The sequence below is a fragment of the Urocitellus parryii genome, chromosome 15 (genome assembly GCF_045843805.1).
Source record: "Urocitellus parryii isolate mUroPar1 chromosome 15, mUroPar1.hap1, whole genome shotgun sequence".
NCBI lineage: Eukaryota > Metazoa > Chordata > Mammalia > Rodentia > Sciuridae > Urocitellus > Urocitellus parryii.
In genome coordinates, this window is record NC_135545.1 from 14722229 (window position 1) to 14739546 (window position 17318).

At 48.3% G+C, this 17318-nt stretch overlaps 1 protein-coding gene and 1 non-coding gene across 2 annotated transcripts in view; both read right to left on the bottom strand.

The window, feature by feature from the left end:
* Sipa1l3 (signal induced proliferation associated 1 like 3) overlaps positions 1-17318 on the bottom strand; it is a 226555-nt gene that overhangs the window by 133618 nt on the left and 75619 nt on the right. The gene's annotated exons all lie outside the window — the stretch shown is intronic.
* Trnav-cac (transfer RNA valine (anticodon CAC)) lies at positions 10334-10406 on the bottom strand. Its single transcript has one exon. It is a non-coding gene; the product is annotated as a tRNA-Val (tRNA).

Sequence of the window (17318 nt, forward strand, 5' to 3'; positions counted from 1 at the left end):
GGAAAGGAGGGCTCAGGCCAATAGTCTGGCCAGGACCTGCTATTCCAGAACCTCAACTGAGACTACTGGGAAGGGAGGATGCCCTTGGAGTTGTCTTGGCAATCCCAGAATGGCCATGGCGTGGCTCATCTGTCACACACGTTACACCCACAGACCAAGCACTTCACTTTCCACGGGTTTATACCAAGAACAGAATCCCAGAAAAAGAATGGGCATGAGGAAGTCTCCTGGCCTGGCTCCTAGGCCACATGTTTCCTCCCTTGGGCCACAGGGATTGGCTCTGGGAAAGGTAACTGGGCCAAGCAGGGCCAATCAGAGCTGGTCCTGGAAATTTTGCTGTGATTACTGGGTGAGAGAGATGAGATGGAAGGCAGGGAGCTGAGGGCTTCCCAGGGGCAAAGTCCTGATGAGAATACCTGAGTGGTGACTCCATTTACGGCAGTTTCGGGATTTTCAGGTCCCTGAGCCATTAACTTCCCTTTGCAGTTTAAGCTGGGAGATACTGTCACTTACAACAGGAAAAACAGAAACATGCAGGGACCTCAAAACTCAACACGGTGCTCATGCTTCATGTTTGAGTGTACATGGCTCTTCCAAAAAATAAAATTAAAAAATAAACTGTCCCATCTCTCAGGCAAAACAAAAATCCACAAAATACTACACACCTCAAGATGTCAAAGACCTCTGAAACCCCTGTCCAGAGGAACTGAGTGAAGACTACTCTGATCTAGTCTGGCCTCCACTTGCTGGATAAGGACACTGAGGTTTGGGATGCTTATGTGAATTCTTTGGGGCTCAGTGTCAGCTGGAGAAGAGAGCAGGATGCCAAGAGCCCCAGGAGGTTTCACCTTGAACTCCTCAGAGGGTAAGGACAGGCAGTGAGACTCTAGGCCTCTAGAGCACTGTTTTATCTACACTGGCTCCAGTTTTTTTCTGTTTTATAAAATGGACTTTTAGGGAAGTGTTTGCAAACAGTTCCACAATTTCATAATTAATGTGCTGAAAATCAACCTCCCAAGTAATGTTCAGTGACCTTGGTTTAGAGCCTCACTGAGACCCTCTGAACAGGCCATGGCTGGTGAGGTGTTCCTGCATTGTGCCTGGCTGGCCAGGGTGCTCGCTGCTCCCTGACTCCAAGGCGAGGGAGCACACCGGTGCTTTTCTGTCCCTACACTTATAGACCTGACTTTTCTTTTCTTTTTTTTTTTTTTTTTTGAGAGTGAGAGAGGGGAGAGAGAGGGAGAGGGAGAGAGAGAGAGAGAGAGAGAGAGAGAGAGAGAGAGAGAGAGAGAGAGAATTTTTAATATTTATTTTTCAGTTCTCGGCGGACACAACATCTTTGTTGGTATGTGGTGCTGAGGATCGAACCCGGGTCGCACGCATACCAGGCGAGCGCGCTACCACTTGAGCCACATCCCCAGCCCCCTAGACCTGACTTTTCTATTCCATCTCATCTCCAACGGAAGGGATCACCCACTCACACCACTCCACACCTGTCACAGTGTGGATTTGGGCCCCCAAAGGCCCATGTGTTAAAGAGGCTTGGTCCTCAGCTTGGTGCTTTAGAAGGTGGTGGATCCTTTAATAGGTGAGACCTAGTGGGAGATTTTCAGTCACTGGAGGTGCACCCTTGAAGGGAAATATGGGACTCTGGCTTACTCTTTTTTGCTTCCTAGCCAACACGAAGCCAGCTTCCTCCACCACACAGTTCTGCCATGATGTTCTGCCTTGCCACAGACTCAAAAGCAACAGGCCAAGTAACCATGGATTGAAACCACTAAATATGAGCCAGAATAAACTTTTCCTCTTTTTAAGTGGATTGTCTCAGACATTTTGTTACAAAACAACTCCTCTTTACCTGGCCCTCCCTGAGGAAGAAGGGATGGCTAATCTAACTGGTCAGAAATTGTGACTGTTACTGGCGTCTGCTTTCAATGAGCAGGATTCCTAGCCTGCTAGAGTCAAGCCAGAGATGGCAGGAGGTTCTTTCCTGTTTCCTGTCGAGGAGCAGGATACACTCCTGGACAGTTCCATGTGACCTATAAGAGGGCCTTGGCCATAGGCATCCTCTCTTGCCAGGTGGTGAGGAGGGACAGCCAGGCCTCTCCTTTCCACAGAGCTGGCTATGGAAGTAGCTGGTCTAGGCATGTTCATCTGAGGTGGTGGAGAATTATACCCCGGGAGACCTTCCGCCACAAGCTTCCTTTTTGGAAGTTACCAGAGCTTCACGTTGGGCGTCAGAGGTTTACTTACCAACTAATAAAGTGGTTTCTTTTTGCTTCATTTAGAGAAGATTCCCACTAGACCTCCCCTGCCCTGTCTTTGAAGTAGTGACTTAGGAAAATATCTGCTCATCCCTGCCTCCACCCACACCGAGACCAAGAAAAGCTGATCTGGGAAGAAAGGAGTTTGCTTTGGGAAAATCTAGGCCCTCAACAGCCACAGAGAACATCTTGCAATTAATCATATTTTCTCTTATGACCTATATTCTATTAATAACCTGCACTAACGATTTAGCACTGGGTCTTTCACTGATGGATGAAATATCGCTCAGGCTGGGTCACTGGCTCTGAGGATCGCACTTCCTCATTTCCTATGCCCCAACACCTCACCTGCCTCCAAAGATAAGTGGGCCAGTGCAGGGCCCAGGACATGGAGCTGTGGGGACTCCACTGTGCCAGGGGCCTGATGGCTGTCCTGCCTGCAGCCTAGCCCAGGTAACGCCATGGTGGAGTGGCTTGCAGATAGATCTCTGCAGGGAAGCTGCTCAGGGAAAACACTGTGACCATTTCACATACAGCAGATTGGTCAAAATGTCAGAGTCTGACAACACCAAATGTGCTGAATTGTGGAGTAAGGGGAACTCTCAGTCACCGTGGGTGGGAGTGGAAATTGGAAAAAACATTTTTAGAGAGTAGTTTGGCAAGTTCTTGTAAAGACAAAGAGGAACCTCAGTGGTGCGCTTCACTTCTCCCACTGGCTGGTGCCAGGGTCCTTGCTGAGCTCCCAGTCCCAAGTGCAGCCTTGTAAATTCTCATTCCAGGTTCAAGCACAGTTGATGTTTTGATTTTACTACATGCCAGGCACCTTTTCAGCTCTTTAAATCAATTCATTTAACCCTGTAACAACATGGAAATTCTACTAGGATCCCTAGGTAGCCCACCAGAAAATGGAGGCACAGAGAGAGAATTTGTCCACGCAAGCTGCACCCAGTAAGCAGGTGGCACAGCCAGGAAGGATCTGATGCAGGGGCTCTGGTTCCAGAACCTCCACCAGTGCAGCAGTGAAGAGCGTGGGCTTAGCCTTGAGCCCCAAATGTTGATGGGGCAAAGATCCAAAGGTAAACAGAAGAATACAAGCATGTTTAGAAGATACACAGAGCACATCTTCATAACCTTGGGGTAGGTCATGGCTTCTCACCCAAGGAATCTAGAAAAGTGCTTGCTCTCCTTCCAGAAAGGATCAGACTCATCTACACAGCCCACTGCCCCTCATTAGTCTGCTTTTTTTTTTTTTTTTTTTTTAGCTTAGAATGTGGACGTAATAGCTGGATTTGAGAGATCCCTCTAATTCCCCAGAACACTACCCTGCCCAGAAGAGAAGGATGAACCTCTGGCTTCCTGGTGAAGATGGTTGCAGCAGCCATCCTGTGGCCATGGGGTTCCAAGAGAGAGCAGTGCTGGTGTCAACCTGTCAACCTCTCCCTCCAGGTGCTGTCATGTGACACAAACGACTGCCCGTGTGCTAAGGCAACAACGCCACTTGGGGGTCCTGTTACTTGCAGCCAAATGCATTCCTGGCTGAAGGACCTGCTAGAGTCAGGCTCCAGCAGCCCCAGGCTCTGCCCCCACCCTGCAGAGTTGGCTGATGGCCACTGACAAGGGCTGAAAGGTGTCTCAAAGACTTGGCTCAGAGATGAATTTGGAGAACTCAAGATTTCCACTGAGCAAGGTTGTTCAGAGACATCTAGAGAGATGACCAGGCACCTGAACTAATTCTCAGAGGGCCTGAACTGGGAACAGCTTCCTTCTCCCTACACACTTTTAAGAGAAGTTGGGGTGACTGTCATTTCACAGGCTAAGTCCAGCCTGCTGGCACAATTACACTGTGGTCTGCTGGCCCCTGGCTCCTGGACTCGGGAAATCCTGCATAGCTTGTGGATCCTTTTTCCTCCTGTCACCAGACATTTGCTGGATGTGCCAACAGTTAAGCCCCTTCCTGCCCTCCTGTAAAAACAGCTTGTCAATGTGGTTTCGACTGCTGGGTGCTTTTCCACAAAGCATTCTCCACATCCCAGCTAATCAGACAGAAGTTAGAACAGTGGTCAATCTACCAAAATAGGTCAGGCTTTATTTTTTAATCCTCTTATTCATAATATATTGAAAGGGAAGAATGACAAAAAAAAAAAAAACGTTAATAGTGAGAAAGTCTCTGGATACTTAACCTCTCAGTTTCTTCATCTATAAAGTGGGGATAATAACAAGAGTGTTGTGAGGATTAAGTACAAAATAACTCCATGAAGAGCTAGATCTGGCTTGCAGTAAGCGTTTACTAATGAGAGCTATCATCATTCTTATTGCTGGTGGCATGGAGGATTTTCTGGGCAGGTGGGACCTTGGGAAGACCTTCTGGCCATCCAGATAACACAGAGAAAGTCACTGCTCTGATTCTGACTGCTCAGGGAATAAAGGAGGCTGAAGGTCCAGGCCAGTGCAGAAGCTGGCTGCCACGGCCAGGGACCTGCGCGGAAACAGACCTACCATAGTTGCTAACTGCCCACCGTATACAGACTCTTCCCCTCCTTCTCCGCAGTCAGGGATGGTTAACAAGGGGTACACAGAAGCTGCTGTGGACCTCTGAGGAATGTTCCCCAACTTGTGGCTGCAGCAGCCCCATTGGGCCATGAAGCCACGATAAGGATGAGAGCTTTGTCACAAGGATGGTGAAGCAAAAAGATTTGAGATGAAAGGATCCTGCTTTTCCTGATGACCATAAAGCTGCCACCCCAGCCCTGGACTGCCATTCTCTGGACATTTTGCTCATGAGAGAAACCACCCTCTGTTATTTTTTTCGATATCCTGGCAGCCAAATGATTACCACTGCAAAATCCCCTTTCCAATGAGACTGGGTCTTACATAGCAGGCAAGCAACCAGGGGGTCCGGCTAGCAACTGCCATCATTTCAGGTGGCCTCATGGTTTAGTACCCCAGGAACCCAACTGTTTCCTCAACACCAATGGAAGCTAGACATGGCGTTTCACACAGAATGGGACTGGAATCCTTCTGCCTTAAGAGGAGGTGAAATGAGAAATGAGAGTTACGCTATGCCATTCATAGCAACTGTTAAGTACTAGCCTGCACTGGACAGGGTGAGCTGGAGGCCAGATACGAAGGACAAGAGAGGATATGGGCCCTGCCATTACAAAGCTTCTGGTCCAGAAAATAAATAGGCAAACACGTACCAGGCAGGACACCGCACGAATGAAGCCCAGATCTAAAGAAAAACGGAGAGGGAGGCCAGTGAAAAGAACAGGTCAACAGAATGTGCTACATCCAGACCAGGGAGTGTGACGCCGTCACAAGAAGGAAAGAAAGTATCTGTGTGATACGGATGAGCCTCGAAAACACGATGCTGGGTGAAAGGAGCAGGCCAAACGAGGCCACACGTCACGATCCCACTAACACGATTCCCCAAACTGGCAAATCCACAGGGACAGAGAGTAGATTGATAACTACCAGGGACTGGGGAGGGAGAAGTTGGGGGGTGACTTGTAAAGGGTATGGGGTCCCTTTCTGGGTCAATGAGAACGTTCTGGAGTTAAATACTAGTAATGGTTGTACAACGCGAGAATACACTTAAAAAGTGGTGAATTTTATAGTTGTGTGAATTATATCTCAATTAAAAGTTAGCTGAAAGGCTATATTACTGGATTGGTAATAAAAGTCTCTAAAGGGGAAGGAGAAGGAGAAAAGGAGAGGAGAAGCAGAAGAGGAGGAAGATCCGAGGAGACTGATGAGTTCTGATTTCCATTTTTGAAAAACCCCTCTGGCTGTTGCATAGAGACTACTGGGGTTCAAAAGAAACAGGCAGAAACAATGGGGTGGCTGCTACCCTGAGCCGGCTACTAGGCCCAGGGCCAGGGCAGTGGAATGGAGAGGAGGAGGCTGGTGAGGATCTATTTCAGGTGACAGACAAACCAGCCTTCCTGATAGACTGCCACAGAGTGAGGGAGAGAAGCCTCATGAGTTTCCCTATGCAATTTTCTGCTACATTCAAACTATATCCAAGATCAAGAGCAGTTCACCAAAAGCCTATTAAATGAACAGAGTAAACAGCCGCCACTTCATTTTTGGTAGAGCACATTTTTGCATTTTCAATCAAGATGTGACTTTTCATAGATACACATGTTTTCTGGTCTGAGTAAATGAGGGTTAATGTCATTTGTCAAGATGGAACCTTATTCGGACAAACAGATGCAGCTGAGGACAGTGGCTGTTTTGATCTGAATGCAATCAGGGATGTAACTCTGGCAGAGCACTTGCCGAGCGTGTGCAAGGCCCTGGGTTCCAACCCCAGCACCACAAAAAGGGAAAGAAAGTACAGTCAACTGAAAATGTACCTGTCCTTAAAATGATTTTAATTCCTAATGTTAAATGTTATTAATTTAAGTCCGTTAAAATTGTGGCACTGACATAACCCTATTTCAAACTAGTCATTTGTTATCTGGTGTGACAAACCTGGAGAGGGCCGACTTCACAGGCAGGAGACCAACTAGCTACACAGGCCCTCAGCTTGATCTAGTACTCTGTCACTGTCTTGAAAACTGTAACAATTTTATCTTTAAACTTCTTTCTTTTTCTTTTTCCTTCCTTTCTTTTCTTTCTTTCTTTCTACCCCCACCCCCCTCCAGTGCTGGGGAATCAAACCCAGGGCCTTGTGTATATTAGGCAAATGCTCTACCACTGAGCTGCGTCCCTGGCTCTGAACTTGTATTTTTAAGGTGAAGTCCAAGAGCTAATGAAGCATGCATGTGTGAAGGGGATGCACTCCTGAGAAACCACTTCTCACCATGGCACCTATCACGGGAACACACTAGCCTCTCCCAGACCGAGAGGCCCAGTGAGCAGGAGGCGACGCATGAGCTCTGCGCCCGTCCACCCTCCCCGCTGTGCGTCCAGTACCGACTCGCACGTGAAATTGTTTTCCTTTTATTTTGCTGCAGATGCGAGGCAAGTGCTCTACCACTGAGCCACAACCCCAGCCTGGGAGATCTGTTTTGACCACAGATCAGGACAATGCCAAGTCCCCCAGCTGAATGCTAGGCTGAGTAGACCAAGTGACCCGGAGAGTCTAGAACACCCATCACCCCAAACAAGATGACAATGACTCCTGCCATTCTATTGTCTACAAACAAGATATCATAATAATTTTTCAGAATATTGCTTTCCTCAAAACACATCAAGGACGTGCCTCCAAGTCAGCTAGGAGCACTCTTACCCTCTCCTTTCTTAGCAGCTGATATTCCAATGATATAAAAGTGCCATATTTTTTTTAATCATTCCCTAAAAAATGGGCATTTGTTTTATTTCCAGAGTTTTTAAATTTAAAAAAATTTGTTGCCACTGCAAACAATACTGCAATAAACATCCTTTGTTCTGGGGCTAGTGTGTCTGTAGGGCAGCATCACCTCAGGAGGGGCAGTGCTGGGGTGAGGACTACCTGTGGACTATTATATTTGGATGATTTTCAAGCTGAGGTGCAGATATGCATGTAGATTATACACTTTTTAGTATTTATTTTTTAGATGTAGTTGGACACAATGCCTTTATTTTATTTATTTTTATGCGGTGCTGAGGATCAAGCCCAGGGCCTCACTCATGGTAGGCCACAACCCCAGCCCCTATACTTGTTTTTTTATTGAATGTGTGCCTGGAAGAACACACCTGAGAAGACCTGCCTAGGAGGGCTGTGGACAGGGGAGGGAGACTCCTCACTGAATGCTTTTGTGTGTCCTTTTTATCACATGCATGTACTGCTCATCAAACAAAACAAAAAGAAAAGTTTTTCAGAATGTCTTCTAAAAAGGTCTCGGTGATTTGCGTTCTCCCCAGCAGCTTGGGAGAGTACTTTCTGAGCTCACTAATGCCCTATATTTTTCTCCTTCAAGGTTATTTCTCCTTTTTTTTTTTTTTTTTTTTGTACCTGGTGTGAGCTAAACATGTCAAATTTCCCCTTCCTGTGACCTGCGATTGCTCCTAGTCCAAGGCTCTTGGGCAGGCAGGAAGCCAACTCCCAGAGGTGCCAGTGTGGAGAGGTGGCCTGGGCAGCGCATAACAGCAGCACAGAAGAGAAAGCCAGGCCAGAGCTGGCGCCAGGTATGCAGAGATCCGAGGACTCTGTGGCAGGAGGAGGGGAAGGCGGCTCTCTCTCCTCTTTGTGCTCACAGGTCACGTGCTGTGATTTTAAACTCACGCTGGATAAGCTGCTCTTACTAGCTGAGTGAACTAAAGCTCCCCAAATGCCCAAAGCCCCTCAACAAGACAGGGAGGCCTGTAGCAGCAGCCACATCGTGGGGCTGAACTGAAAAGAATAAGGCCAGAGAAACCAGAGGACAAAGAACGTAGGAGAACCCAGCTCACGGACACAGAGACCTTCTCACTGCCTGCAGGACAAGCTCCCTCCAGTGCTGGCCCAGAACCAAAGGCCTGCCCAGCCACTGCTCTGAGCCCTGGGAAAACAAAGCTGAGCCGAGTGCAGAGACTAAGGCAGGAAGGCCATCAGGGTGCCTGGGGTGGGGTGGCTGTAGTGTTGGTTCAAACTCTGGACCCACCTGGGGAGGGGTAAGGGAAGAAGGCATGGGCTTGGCCTCAATGAGAAAGCAGCTCCGGAGAAGGCAAGGGTAGGAGAGCATCAAAGAATGTCAAAATGGCCAGACTCCACATGATCGATGGCTGACATTCCCCAGCCCACCGTGTCCCACACTCTGGCCTGAGCTGAAGTGAAGGGGAGGCTCCTTGTACAGCCCCAATGCGGGGCTCCCGCCTGTGCTCTGGAATGCCTTTGCCCTTGATCTTTCAAGATTTAGCCTCTTGATCTGAAAGAAAATGGGTGGCAACCTGAGAGTCCACTTAGGGGCAAGCCAACAAATTGTGCTAGACACACAATAGACTTGATGATGTTCCTCCTTCTCCCATCCTCCACAGCAACTGCACTAGCAAGGCCTGTTGCCATCACCCACCCGGATCTCTAAAGTGTGCTCTTGACTTTCTAGAAATTATTCTAACCGGAGGATTCAAATAAAAAAGGAGTCACATCAGGCTGCTTTCTTGCTTAAAGTTCTCTGACACCTTGGCCAGGCACAGTGGCACAGGCCTATGGTCTCAGTCATTACAGAGGCTGAGGCAGGAGTCACTTGAGCCCAGGAGCTTGAAGGCAGCCTTGGCAAGGCCTCTTAAGACCTCGTTTTCTCCTTTACCAGCACTCAAATGCTCCCAGCACAGTAGCTGCTTTTCTTTTAAGTTTATTGCTGCCCCAGGGTCTTTGCACATTTAGCCCTAGCTAGTCTCATAGCCCACTGCTTCTTGCCACTCAATTCTCCCTGCAACTGTTCCCTCTCAGGGAGGCCTCCCCTGAGCACCCTAACTTAGGTGGCCCCTACTTCACCTTGTTTTTATACCTTGCAGTGTACTTGTCAAAACTGTTGGTTTTTGTTTTTTAAAATCTGTCTCAATGAACTCCATGGGTGCAGGGCTATTGTTTTATTCACAACGATATCTCCAGACCCTGGGCAGCATGGCACCCACAAGATGCTCAGAGGATATATGCTAAATAAAGGCTCTTGCTGCTTTTAGAAAAATTAAGACACATCCATATATACCCTATGCCTTTTCATTGAGTGAATGAAAAGAAGACTAAGTAGAGACACATATTTCTACGTGCATATTTCTGAGACTCAGGCTGGGGCTATAGCTCAGGTGGTAGAGTGCTTCCCTCGTATGCACAAAGCCCTGGGTTCAATCCCCGGCACAAGAAAGAAAAGAAATTTCTGAGACTCTACCTATCCTCCATGGAATAACTGCCTGGAACAAGCATTAATTAAGTAATCATGCCGCAGGGACAGACTGGCCAGGTGGCTAAAGGAAAAGCACAGTGTGGCACTCTCACAGCCTCACAGGCAGGGCCCAGCCTGTGACCCCCTCTCAAGGTGACTCTGCAAAGGGGCTGAGGGTGAAGGGAGGACTTCACTAGCTTACAAGGCAGACAATGGCCCTTTCCTGACCAGTCAGAGCAGCAGTGGGTCTTCGTTTGTTCCTCTTTTTTTTTTTTTTTTTTTTGGTGGCGCTGGGGATTGAACCCAGGGCCTTGTGCATGTGAGGCAAGCACTCTACCAACTGAGCTATATCCCCAGGGAAAGGCCTCTGGGGCCTCGGGTCCACTTGTGTAACATGAGGACGATGGTCCCTATCCAGGCTTGTCACCCAGAAAATACAAGCAGCTACTATGGGCCACACTTGGTGCAGACACGAGGAGTCCATCAAGACCTCTGCCTTCCCCGAGCACGGGCTCTAAAGAGGATGGTTCAGAAGGCAAATAAACCCAACAGCTGACAACAAGCAAGACAAAGAGAAGCAAAGGCAGGAGCAGAAAATGACAGTGGCAGGAAGGGTTGCTCAGACAGTCCTCTCTGAGGCAGCATTTCAGCCATTCAGGCAGAGACCTGAATAAAGAGATTAAATTTAATTACACAAACACGTACGTACTTGTGGCTGGGTCTGTGCGTGGCTATGCATACGGACATGTACCACACACATGCGCAGACACATAAGTACTTCATACATATTGCTACGAACATGGTGCCTGATTCCTGAGGTGATGGAATTTGAGAGTTCAGGGTGCTCCAGAGGCGACTAGAATTGAAACCTTCACAAGACCTATACTCTCCCTCTGATTTCCGCTGTGCCCTCCTGCACTGAGGATTAGGAATGAAAGGTGTCCTTTCCATTCTAACACTTGACAGTAGCACCTGGTAGACGGGGAACTGCAGGTCTCATTCCACCTTCCCAGCTGCACCGTGTTCCCTCTCAGGGACAGCCCTAACCACAGTGCCCTTTGTAGGACACTTCCTATCTTTTGCTCTGATAAGCACAGTGTCATGAATAACCTTCAGCAAGCGTCAGTCCTCACACCTGGGAACATCTGTAGGCAAAAATCCCCAGAGTGGAACCACTGAGGCAAAGGAAGGGCATCTGCAGAGTCATGCAGGTGACACCATCCATGTCCCCTCCCAAGCATGGGTTCCAGGTCCCTTCCCACTAGCAGTGGATGAGCTGCCTGCTTCCCCACACCCCTGACAGCAACGCATGCTATGCCTTCTGCTCTGCCCTTCGGAGAGGAGAAAGATATTATCTCAGCATGATTTTAATTGGCATTTCTCTCATGCACAGTGTCGAGGATCTTTTCGTGTGTCTAAGAGGCATTTCCTGTTTTTACAGACAATGCCATGGCAATGTGGCAGACATGTCATCTCCCTAGATGGTTTTCTCATGCATGTATTCAAAGCCCTCCTACTTTCCCCGCCCAAACTCCCTTACAGTCTCCAGTCCCTGAATGTCAATGGCTTGAAGCCCGACATTCTGTCCAAACCCAGACAGTCAAGCATGACCTGGCCCTGTCTACTTCTTTCACCTTCTGTCGTGCCCATCCCCCTTCACACATGACATTTCTGTGTTCAGGTCTTTTAGCTCTTCCCCACCTCAGGGCCTTTGCATGTGCTGTCCCCAACTCATACCCTGAAATCACCACTGCTGCCACCTCTTTCCCAGATTGGCAACTCTTACTGTTGCTCTTAGTCTCAGTACCACCTCTCCAACTAGTAGTATAGCGTCTTGGCACCCATTCTTTCCCTCCACAATTGAGCTTGTGTTTACCTGGGAGTTGCTTGTTTAACATCTCCCCCCTGCCACCACACACATGCACACACACTCGACTAAGCTCTATGAGGGTGGTGACAGGACTCTCTAGTTTAGAGCTGAGTTCTCCACCTGGAGCCTGCACAGAGAAGCGAGGTCAGGGCATGTTTATGGACTGACTGACAGACACATGCTCAGGAAGGACAGGGTGGCCTGAGGATGCAGCATGAATAACGGACTGCCTTCTTCTGGCTGGTTCCCTCCTCCATAGCCCACAGCTTAAGAGTCTCCTGGCAACTTTCCCAGATGCCACACCTTCCCTTCCCCTCAGTGGGTAAGGTGCTTCCTATGGGGTACCCCCAGCACCACCCCATGCCTCCTCTCCCCTCGCCCTGAACTTTCTGGACAGTTGTCTGCTGTCCCCCCTCCCTCCTGGAATAGTAAGCTCAATAGGACAGGTTCTGGGGCTCTTGTTCACAGCATCACACAGCATAGGGCTGGGCCTGGAGGACTGGCCAATAAATGTTTATAAACAAATCAACAGTATATGTACCTTCCTAGGAGAGGGAATAAACATGATGCACTTGTTCCCAATCATCCATTTAGCCATAGTGCACTGTGCGCCATTAAGGAGGAATGTAGGACAGGTACACAGGGAGAGCCGTGAAGGAAGGAGGCCTTGACCCCGGGTGGGAGTCAAGGTCACTTCCTAGGAGACCACTGACCTTTGCAGGAAGGGCAGGAGCTGGTGGGTAGAAGAGGTTCTAAACAGAGGTTCATGTGTTCTCAGGCCAGAGTCTGAGGCCACATTAACCCAGGGAAGTCCCCACAGAACACCAATAGTGAACCACGGTCTAAGCATGTCTCTGCTGGGCACCGAGCTACATTCTGGACATGCGCTGATGCACTAGCTTCTCTTCTTACTGCACTCACTTTTCAGCCGGGGAAGGCCCAAGAGAGTGGAGAATGTTTGAGTCAACTCAGCTAATGTGTAGCAGGGCTGGGACATCAACTGGGCCCTAGGTCCCCGGTTTTGCCTTCTCAAGGCTCCAGGATCACTGAATCCTCACCCAAGAGTTCACAGACCTTTGCTGAGGTGAAATTTTCCAAAAATGTGGCAATGCTATCACCTATGCTGGCCTAGACTATAAGCAGAAGACAGGGCAGGAAGGGGTGCTGGGAAGGAAGACCAAGAAGAAACAGGCACAGGGACATAAACCTAGAGCCCGACTCAAGATGGCAGAAACCAGAAACACAGAAGCTGCCTGAATGAACGCGTGGCCTAATCGTGCCTGACAGGGAGAGGGCGAGAAAAAAATCAAATGCTTCCTGGGAGAAAAAAAAAAAATAGTCAAACATATTTCTTACATGTATGGAAATATATCTGGAAGGACAACCCGTACACACAAAAATACTGGTAACAGTGGCTGCCACTGGGAAGAGGAGCTTGGATAGCTGGGGGACAGGGATGAGAAAGAATCTTGCTCAGAAGTTATGCCCCATAGAACGACATTTTAGTCAACAAGCTGCATATACAACAGTGGCCTCATAAGATTATGTCATCTAGTGGCATAATCAGTAGCCATCTTAGTTTGTCTAAGAACATGGTATTGATGCTCACACAACAAGGACATCACCTAAGGACATGGTTCTCACGACAGATCCTCACTGTTAAGTTCTGCAAGACTGTAATATGTCTGTATTGGCAAGCCCTTGAATACAGTAGCAACTCAACCCACAGGAAAAATTATGGTAGTGTATACAGAACACGCAGAAATAGCCACATACAGAACAAGAGGCATTGAAATCCATCCCCCAAACATGGCTGATGGTCGGGTAGTGGGCTCTTGACCCACCACCTCAACTGCCCAATAGAGATGACATCAACACTGGCCTCCAAGGGCAGTTACAAGGATCCAATGAGATGATACAAGCAAAGGATTTACAACAATGGCCAGTCTCATCATTCCATAAATTACTATCCTCATTACAATATTCTGGTGATGGGAGTAATCATTTAATGCTGTACATAACAGGGCTTGATTCTGGGCCTATTGTGAAGTAGACATTCAAAAGAAGCTACTGTTTTTATTATGTTACTACAGATTGAGCGTCCCTAATCTGAAAATCTGAAATTCAAAATGCTCCAAAATCTGAAACAGTGCTGACAATTCCACACCTGACCTCATGTGACAGGTTACAGTCAAAAACAGGTGTATTAGCCAGGTGTGATGACACACACCTGTAATCCCAGCAACTTGGGAGGCTGAGGCCTTAAGCCACTTAGCGAGTCTCAGTCTCAAGATAAAAAATTAAAAGGGCTAGGTAGTAGCTCAGTGGTTAAGCACCCCCGGGTTCAATCCTCATACTACCAAAAAAAAAAAAGTACATTAAAAATACTATATAAAATTACCTTCAGGTTATATATATATCTACATGGTATATATATAAAACATAAATAAATTTTGTGTTTACAGTTGGGTTCCACCCCCAAGATATGTCACATATAGGTAAATGTTTCAAAATCTGAAATATTTCTGGTCCCAAGGATTTTGGATAAAAGATCCTCAATATTTATTATCACTAAGTCATTCCCTTAGAAGAGTTTAGTAAACCTCATGTTTGTGGGAAGAAGTTTACTTTTCATGAATGGACTTGGTTCCTGCCTTTATGGAGTCATTACAGTAGGGAGACCCTGAGTAGCTCAAAGAAGGTGGATGGCCATCAGGTGGGCCCCTTAGAGGAACATGGAAAGGAAGACCTAATAAGTGGAGCCAGTCTTAGGCCAGAAAGGGAGAGGGCAGGGGTGGCAGGGGAGCCAAAGCAACACCAAAGAAACACAAGACATAAGCTATGTGTTGAGGGTGCAGGTCCTCTGCACCCTGGATGGCAGGATACTCAGGACCTGCAGGATAAAGCCAGGGTCAGGCAGCAGGGAGGGGCCAGAGCATGCTGGGCCTGGTGGGCCATGCTGAAGAGCTGGTGTTCCACAGAGGGCTGCTTCAGGAATCTAGAAAATGAACACGACACTCCTCATCTTCTAGGAGCTTGGGGGTGAAATGAGGCTTTAGTGTCACTATAATCAAGAAGTGCAATTCAACCACCATCTTTTGGGATCTTGATTAAATGACTGCCAGTTCAGAGATTCAATGAGGAGGATACAGTAGGCAGGCCCCCAGGAGAGGACAGAGGGAACAATGACCTGATCCCTGTCTATAGTGCACTGGCCCAGGGAGAGCACCTGTCTCAGCTGACCTGTCTCAAGAACTGCTGACCCGTCCCTGGTTGGTCTGAAGGGAGACACTGGTCCTTCCTTCCTGGGCTGTTGTGGCTTGGGCGGAGAGAACACAGCGCACCTCTCTGGGAGACTGTGCTGTAAGATGGAGAGCTCAGCAATGTGTGGGTTCCCGCCAGTGCAAGGAAAGGCAGAAAGAGAGCACGTGAATGTGAGAGAACAAATAAAGCAAGATACAGAGGTGGGAGGGAACAGGGAGAAAGGGACTCCTGACAGTGGCTTCTTTGTTCTGGTTCTGATCTACTTGCTGGCTGCTTCCCAGCACCCATTCCATCCTTTCCTTATGGGTGCTTTTGAGCGGGAGCAACTAGTCTACTACTGTGATTCCCACCCTCTGATCAGTGCTTGGTTCCAGGAAGGTCACATGACCTGGCTAGCCCAATCTCAGAGGAGCCCTGAAGCTTTCTCTGCATTACGTTCGGGGACAAACCCTCTCTCTCAGAATAGGGATAAGGACATACAAGTGGTGCTAACCAGTCTGCAACTTCTAGGGAGCCTGGTGTGAGAATGACACCGACACCAGAAGGGCAAATGGGGGCAGAGGTCATGAAAGCAAGTGGATCACTGGCAGTGGCTCTGAGTTCCTGGACCAACCAGCCCAGACACTGGCTCCACCGCTGGGCTTTCCAGTAGAGTGAGCACATCCTTTTCCCTGGAGTTCATGCCACTTTGAGTTGGTATTTCTGTTACATGTGACCAAGGAACTGACGAGTTACATGCTCCTTCCTGAGGCCTTGCTTTGGTCCTCAGGGCTGCTCCAGCATCCTCTGGCTAAATCCCTCCTTTTTGCCAGAACTACTGCTATTTAGAAATTTGGCTAATGACTTAACTTGCCCCCTGCCACAATTTCTCCAGCTGCAAAAGGGAGATAATTATAATCGTAAGACTGAGTTGCTAAAGGGATTAGAATGATTTAAAGACTATCCAGCACACTGAAGCTCGGTCAGGCACCATATGACATTCCGCACTGCCTTGGTTTGTGTAAGTATGCTCCACGAAGTAGACACAACTGTATTTTTCTAAAGCACTAAAGGGTAGCCCAGAGGTCTCAGTCACAGTAAGCAATTAGCCACAGCCCTCCCCCACCGTGGTTGCAGTTCCTTTGTTCAGGTCAGCAAATCCCTTCCTCAAAGTACCGAAGGATAGCTAGCCCCGTTTCTGCTAGAAAGGTGGCAAAAATCTGGTCTCAGTGGGGGGATTTGACTCAACTTCTCCAGCAGCTGGGTCAGGAAGGAAGCCCTCCTGCGCTCATTTCTCCACCAAATACAAGCTGGGCTCTAAAGTTTCAAAACACAGGCTGAGGCATGCTGGCACAGTCCCCAGGGGGAACAAAGGAAAGAGTACCTGGTGGAAGAAAAACTGTAGGTTCCACAACTCACTCTGCTGGGAGGAGACTCCAGGCTGGATTCCAGCCACATCCGCTCTCCCTGCAGTGACAAGGCAGCAGGAAAAAGGGACCTGCCACGTCTGTATTTACAGCTGGGAACTGGCACCAGCACGGGAAATTTGGAAATAAACTCAGTCAGGAAGTGAGAAGTGGAAGATGCTTCCATGGCAACGCCCATCTGGAGAGCCCTGCCCGCAGCTGGAAGCGTTCAGAAGGGGCTTATCTGGAGAGGTACACGGGCTCATTTTTTCCATTTGCATCCGGACTGTGATACGTCAACTATACTTCCATGGGGATCTTCTGTGAAGCCCCTATTCTGCTGCTCAAAACATCCATTCCTTTTTGGAACACTGAGAGTGCAGTCCTCATCCGCCCGCTGCCATTTCTTGTGCTCTCTCTCCCTGGCTGTGGCTCCCTAAAGGAGCAGCTGCCTGCCCTGAGTAGGTGCCCATCCATGTTTACTGTATAAACAAACAAAATGTCCTGTTTTACTGGTATTCACGACTTCAACTAACTCATAAGCGCTGGTGTCCATGGCAGTGGGCGGGTAGTGCTGGCCCCACTGAGGTGCCTCAGGTGGGCCATTTCAATGCGAGGCTCCCTCTTCTCAGCGGATGCTGGAAACCCACAGGCAAAAGAATGAAGTGGGACTCCTACTTACAACAGATGCCAAACTTAACCCCAAATGGATGAAAGATCTAAATGTAAGAGTTAAAACTATAAAATT